Source organism: Dipodomys ordii, unplaced genomic scaffold (genome assembly GCF_000151885.1).
Source record: "Dipodomys ordii isolate 6190 unplaced genomic scaffold, Dord_2.0 Scaffold30, whole genome shotgun sequence".
NCBI classification, from domain to species: domain Eukaryota; kingdom Metazoa; phylum Chordata; class Mammalia; order Rodentia; family Heteromyidae; genus Dipodomys; species Dipodomys ordii.
In genome coordinates, this window is record NW_012267246.1 from 4,571,825 (window position 1) to 4,578,810 (window position 6,986).

At 40.4% G+C, this 6,986-nt stretch overlaps 1 protein-coding gene across 1 annotated transcript in view; it reads left to right on the forward strand.

The window, feature by feature from the left end:
* Positions 1 to 6,986, forward strand: part of Ppm1l (protein phosphatase, Mg2+/Mn2+ dependent, 1L) — a 186,822-nt gene that overhangs the window by 904 nt on the left and 178,932 nt on the right. The window lies entirely within an intron of this gene.

The window sequence follows — 6,986 nt, forward strand, 5'->3', positions numbered from 1 at the left end:
GGCGGGGCCCCGGCCCACCCCGGCGCCCCCGCCGATCGAGGGTGGCCCGGGCCTTCTGGCTTCTTGACTCTCTCGTGTGGGGTTCGTCTGGGATCGGAAGATGGGGCGGGAGGCCCGTCTGCACCTCTCTCCCACACGTCTCCCCCCTGATGGCCCGCGGGGGTTCAGCTGCCTGGAGGTCAGGGGCGTCCTGGCTCCCGGCCTCGGGGCTGGGACCGGGACAGGGGCGTGTTACACGTGGCCGACACCCCGCCGGCGCTCCGGAGGGGGCAGGCCGGGCGCCCCACCCTCCTCAGCTGGCCAGTGTGGAACCTAGATCCATTGCTTCCATACTTAAGATTCCTTCCTTTATTTATTTATTTTTTATTTTTTGGGGTTTTTAATTGGCCTTATTCTTCTGTAACCCGCACCCCCTCTTTCTCTTTTTTCACCATCTTCCGTCCAACTTGCTCGGCCCCTCACCACCCCCGGGACTGTTGGGAGCTGTAGGAAACTACACCGTTGCTCAGACGTTTGCTGGTTCCTTGGCCTTGGTTCGGGGTAAACACGAGGAAGGCTTTTAATTGGTTATCTTATCTGCATTCTCCACCCACCATCAGCGAATCTTTCCCTGTTAATTCTACTGCGTTGCAGAACCCACTCTACAGAGGTTGACAAACAGGAAAAACTTTAAATCAGGCCTTTTTTTTGTTTTTGTTTTGTTTTGTGGGCTGAGTTGGGTCTGGAGGTGTGGCTCAGTGGTAGATCACCTGCTCAGCAAGTTGTAGGCCCCAAATTTAAACCCCAGTCCCATTAAAAACAAAACAGCTCACTGAAAGCAGTTTTCCGTCTAGTCTTTTATTTTCTTTCGGAATGAATGTTTCCCAGTAGTTGTCATTTTGTAACGTTCTGTGTGGCGTGGGAGTGAACCCTCCCCTTGACCACAGGTAGATGGAAAATGAGAAGTTAATTGGAGGTAGAAACATTACGTACCTGGACAAAGACACACCTGAGTGACAAGGTTGCCAGCAAGTGTAATGACTGATGTGTTTTGTTGGCTGGATTCAGAATGTCTGTGTTTTCATTTTTTGTTTGTGGATTCTCTGGGGTGAAAGGAAGCATTCATTTTCTCATTTGTAAGTCACTTATTGAGCTTAATAGACTTTGATTTGAAAGTAGTTGGTGGATAGGAATCTGATTCTGGTCTTAGAAAGCACACTTTTACTTTAAAATTCGGATTAAAATTTTAACTTGTAATTGGCAGTATGATGTAACAATGACATAAAACTTTGGGTTGTGGTTGTCTGGTATGATACATTGGCATATTTTGAGTCTGTATGTGTAATTGGATGACTAAAACAATGTTTTTTAAGTTGATTTGCTAAAATCAGAAACTCGCAGACCTAATCAAGTTTCAAGTTGAAATTTCTGGTATTGTGGTAAATGTATTATCCAGAAAGAGCATGGTTGATGCTTTTATTTAATGAAAGGAATTTTATATATATTTGGATTTTCATTTAAACTTTTTAAAAATAAAAAGATGGTCATCTTTAGCTAAACTATGAAATGCTTGTTGCTGTAGCTTACGTTTGCTTGCAAATTAATATTATTAATACCTTTGAAAAATATATCTATTTTCTCTATAACTTTGTGTCATTAGTTCATCATTTTTGGCTTTGTTTTAGGGGAAAGTAGGAAGCTTCTATAAAATGTGTTACTGAGTTGCTAGAGGAGTGACATTAAGTACTTTTGTGCTATTTCCCTTTTTTTTCATTCTGTATCATTGGAAGCAAAGCCCAGCAGGTAGTTCTGGTGTTGTTCAGATCCTTTTGCATTCACCAGAGGAGGGTGCCACTGATTTTAGTACAGATGACAGTTATAGAATTTCAGAAAACAAGAAGCCGGTACTGAACTCTCTATTATTTTTATACATTTTCTGTAGCTAGAGAGTTTTGAGGATAAATGTAGAATTTCATTTTATTATACTTCATGATGCTGAGGTAATTCATAAAAAAATTTCCAAGTCTATCTACCGTTGTAGTGATTTTTAGATCCAGAAGGAACCTTGTATATCTAATTACATCTATTTCATCCTAATTATTTAGATGAGATGCTGAGGACTGAGGACTTGTGACCATCTTACAGTTACAAGGCTAATTTGGGACCTTTGATTTGTTGATCTGTATGTTGAACTACTCCGCACACTGCTTTGCCTGTTCACCTAGATTAATAGTGCTCTAGGGATACAAAGTGACTTCTAGAATAGAACTCAGGCAGTTTCATTGTAGTGAGAGAGATCTATCTCTTACCAAAAATCATGGCATGCTTATGGTGTTATGAGACCACAGAGAGGGATGTTTAAAGCAGACTAATGGCAGAAAGCTAAGGGAAAAATACTGTGAAGGCATCATTTGTTCCAAGATTAAATTGGGAACTTTCTCTCTCTCTCTCTCTCTCTCTCTCTCCTTCTTTTTTTCTTTCTTTCTATAGGATTTCTCAATGTCATCCAGTCTGGCCTTGACTAAATAGCTTACATTCATTGACCTCAAATGAAAGTTGTATTGCGTTAGGCTCTTGAGTGCCGAGATTACAGGTGTACTGCACTCTGTTTGGCTACTGCTTAGGTTTTGAGATATGGCTTTGCTTCTGCTCTGCTTATACTTGACCTTGGCTAATTGTTTAAGCAGTCTTATCTGGAAGTTTCCTATCTAAAAAAGAGGATAATAACACTCAGAAAGCGTGCCCTCGTTCACAGTTTTGTGCCTTGTTAGGGAAGTACTTTAATGGAGAGAAGGGTGGGAAAGAGGAAAACTCTGGGACAAAGAAAAGTCTCCTGTTCAGGAAGTAGTATCCAAAAGAGAGAGATTACCTGTGTAGACCTGCTGTTAAGATGTATGTTAGGCAAGAAAATTCTTTAGCTAGCACCCTCTCCAGATCAGACTTAACAAAGCCTTTCTATCTCCCTTTGTGTAACTTTCAAAGAACTTCTGATTACTAATTCAGGATTTTATTTCTATGGACATTGAGAAAGCAGCACCCAGGCATCAAGTTTAAATTTTCTGATTAGTGGAAAGGAATATATTCTCTATGATTAATTAATAAGTCGGCATTCTGACTTATATCTTAGTCTCTTAGGAAGTAGCACTAGCACCAGCTATGCTAGTGCTCTGAGCCTATTCAACATTTGATTGTTTGACAAAAATTATGTCTTTGGTTTTGTTCTGCTGAAGGCTAGATTTTTTTTTTTTGATTAAAAAAATCACTTGTGGGGCTTGAACTCAGGGTCTGGGAGCTATCACTGAGATCATTTGCTAGTGTTTGACCACTTTGAGCCACAGCTTCAATTCTGGTTTTCTGGTGGTTAATTGGAAATACGAGTCTCATGAACTTTTCTGCCTGGGCTGGCTTTGAACTGTTGTCCTCAGATCTTAGCCTCCTGTGTAGCTAGGATTTCAGGCATTTGCCACCAGTACCCAATTTGAAGACTAGATTCTGAGTCTGTGACTTTGTTTAGATGCATGAGTTTTTCTTCTTCTTCTTCTTCTTTTTTTTTTGTACCAGTACTGGGACTTGAATTCAGTGCCTTTCATTTGTTTGGGCTGAAGGCTGGCATCCTACCACTTGAGCCACAGCTCTACTTCAGGCTTTTTGCTAGTTAATTGGATATATTCTATTAGATTTTTTTTTTTTTTTTTTACATAGGCTAGCTTTGAGCCACAATCCTCAGATCTCAGCTTCCTGAGTAGCTAGAGTTACAGGTGCAAGCCATCAGCACCAACCTTGATGCATGCAATTTTTTACAGAGCTATGTTTCCATGGCATTGTAGGCAACTGTCCTAATTTTATGCTCGTAGGGTTTTGTGACATTTTAACCACCATTCTAAGGAGAGGAGGGTTGATTGTGTATGTATCTCAGCTGTGGCAGGGATTTTCTTGTATAACACATGATTAAAACAATAAGACAAAAAAATTTCCAGATTCCATCAATTAGATAGAGGAAAATTATTATTTTTTAAAGTTCACAAGTGATGTGTAGCTAGGAAAATGATTGGTATTGGGCTCACCTGCAATTTTTATCTACAGGCGAAGTGTGTGTGTGTGTGTGTGTGTGTGTGTGTGTGTGTGTGTCTGTGTGTTTAATACTACCTGGAAGAAATACCATCAATCCTTTGAGACAGCTTTGTCAATGTTCATAGCGAAATACATGTAGAAAAGTGGATGGTTTATGTGCTTCATATGAGTATGGGTGTTACTGACACCTGACACAGCTTGAAAACCCATTTCACATCAGAGAAAAGCTGAATTTCAAGTACCTGTTTGGGGGTTGCGGTCCTGAAGCTCAACACTTCCTAGAAGCCCTGAAGGGAAAGTGAGTGTGGACAATTGTCTAAAGGATGCACAGTTGGATTCTTTAGATCAAGACCCATAGTTCTTAACTTTTCTTGGCTCATACTTTTCCTTTGAGAATGTGTGGAAACCACAACCATGCCCTCTATAAGGATGGACACACACATCACATTTTGTGCTGGTATTGGGGTTTGAACTCAGGATTTGGGGTTTGTTCCTTAGCTTTTTCTTTAAGGTTGGTGCTTTTATCACTTGGCCTTCAGCTCCATCTTTACCTTTTTGGTGGTTAATTAGAATTGAGTCTCATGAACTCTCCTGCCTGGGCTGGGCTTTGAATCGTGATTCTCAGATCACAACTTCCTGAGTCATGAGGATTACAGGTGTGAGCCACCAGTGCTCAGCTGAAGTAAGTAATTCTGTGCTACTACTGTAGTTTGTATAAATTCTTTAGAGTTTGACAGTTGGGGTTTTGGGATCAAAGGAGAAAGAAACCATTATTACTGGTGGTAACAATAACAAGAGTAGAGTATGATCCAGTTGGCAATGTTACAAGTATTTTATGTATGTTATTTCCTCTTAAATTTTTTTTTTTTTTTTGGGTCCAGTCGTAGGGCCTGAACTCTGGGCCTGGGTGCTGTCCCTCAGTTCTTCAGCTCAAGGCTAGCACTCTACCACTTGAGCCATAGTGCCACTTCCGGCTTTTTTCTTTTTGCTTATGGGGTGCTGAGGAATCGAACCCAGGGCCTGAGGCATGCAAGGCAAGCGCTCTACCACTGAGCCACCTTCCGAGCCCTTCCTCTTAATTTTTTGTGAGATAGTTACTGTGTCATTCTCATTTGATAGATGAGGAAATTAAGGCCCATCATTTAGAATACAAAGAGTAATACATGCTGGCATGGTATACTGGTATACCGTATACGGTATACTGTTGGTGGGAATGTAAACTTGGTGGAAATGTAAACTTTGTGGAAAATGGTATGGAGATTCCTCAGAAAACTAAACATAGAACTACCTTATAATCCAGTAATTCCATTCTTGGATACTAGGATCTAGTAAAGCCGTGGGCACAACTGTGTTCATTGCAGCACTGTTCACCATGGCTAAGGTATGGAATCAGACCAGATGCCCCTAGTGGATGCATGGATCAAGAAAATGTGGTAATACATATAGAATTTTACTCATCCATTAGAAAGAATGATAGTATATAATTTGCAAATAAATGGAAGGACCTGGGGAAACTCATGTTAAATGAAGTAAGTCAGGTCCAGAGAGACATAGGTTACATGTTTTCTCTCATATGTAGAAGCTAGAATTAGTTTGTAAATAGCAGATAATGTCTCTTCAAAGTGTTCTCATCTACCCTGCTTCTTTGCTAGCAGACCCTTCATTTACAACAGAAACTCCCTTCTAATTATGGCTATTGGCTTATAAAAAGTTTGTATGGTTAGAGTGCCATAGTTAACGTGGCGTAAGCAATCACATAATACACTGATTGATACTTACTTGGAAGTACCAAAGGCTTGACGTCAGGACAGCAGGTAGGAGTATAAATGTTTGCAGAGTTTTTCTTTAGTCTGAAGCACTGACAGTTTATTTATTTAATTTTTGATGACCAAGACCATTTCCTAACACATGTGATTTGTTTATACTACTGAGTTGGTGTGTTGTTTGATTAGATGCCAATCTTGTATTTCAACTCCAGAAGGCTATTTAATATATTATTATCTCGACCAGACTTGAGTCAAGCCTAGGCTTTGGTGATGGTTGATTATAATCTTTTTAATATATATCTTCAAAGTCCAAGTTTAAATAAACAAAGGAGGCTATCATTTTCTAAATACTTATAGAACTATAATGCCCATTGTCACTTTCTTTTAGAATTATAGATTCTGAGACTCTATAATCTATCTATAATCGATCAGTAAATGTTTGTGTAGATAAAAGTTATACATGCTGATAAAGGAATAGCTTTCCCATAAAGTAGAAATCTATGAGACTTGATTACTTACTTCCTCTGAAAATGTTTTATCTTTGTATCTACCCTCCCCCCCCTCCTTTGTCTGTTTTTTGGGAATGGGACTCAATTTAATGAAACATTAGCTAAAACCTTTTCTAAAGTGAGAGGACATCTGATAGTTGAGTCTGTTAAGAATGAGACTGCTCCTCTCCCCTCCCTTCCTCTCTTTCTTCTTCCCTTCCCCTCCTCCTGTTTGTCAGGCATGCTATTACCAGGGGTGGGGACAGCAGGATGTTTGAGGGAAGGAGCCTTGCTGTTTCCTGGCCCAGCAAGGGCTCCTTTCGCCACTCTTCTCTGGGATGCTCCTTCTGACTGGACACTGCTCAGCGTCCATGATGCTACTCACTCCTTTGGATGCATGGTGCTACTCATTCCTTTGGATGCGTGGTGGAAGTGGACACTTCATTTGTCCAGCCCCAGCAAAGCCCATGCAGGCTGATGCATTGGATCTGTCTGTCTGTCTGCCTATCTAAATCAATCAATCTATCTGTCTGTCTGTCTATCTATCTATCTTTTTCCTATCCTATCTATTCTATCCCTTCTTCTCCTTCTCCTTCTCCTTCTCCTTCTTCTCCTTTTTCTTCTTCTTCTCCTTTTTCTCCTTCTTCTTCTTCTTCTTCTTCTTCTTCTTCTTCTTCTTCTT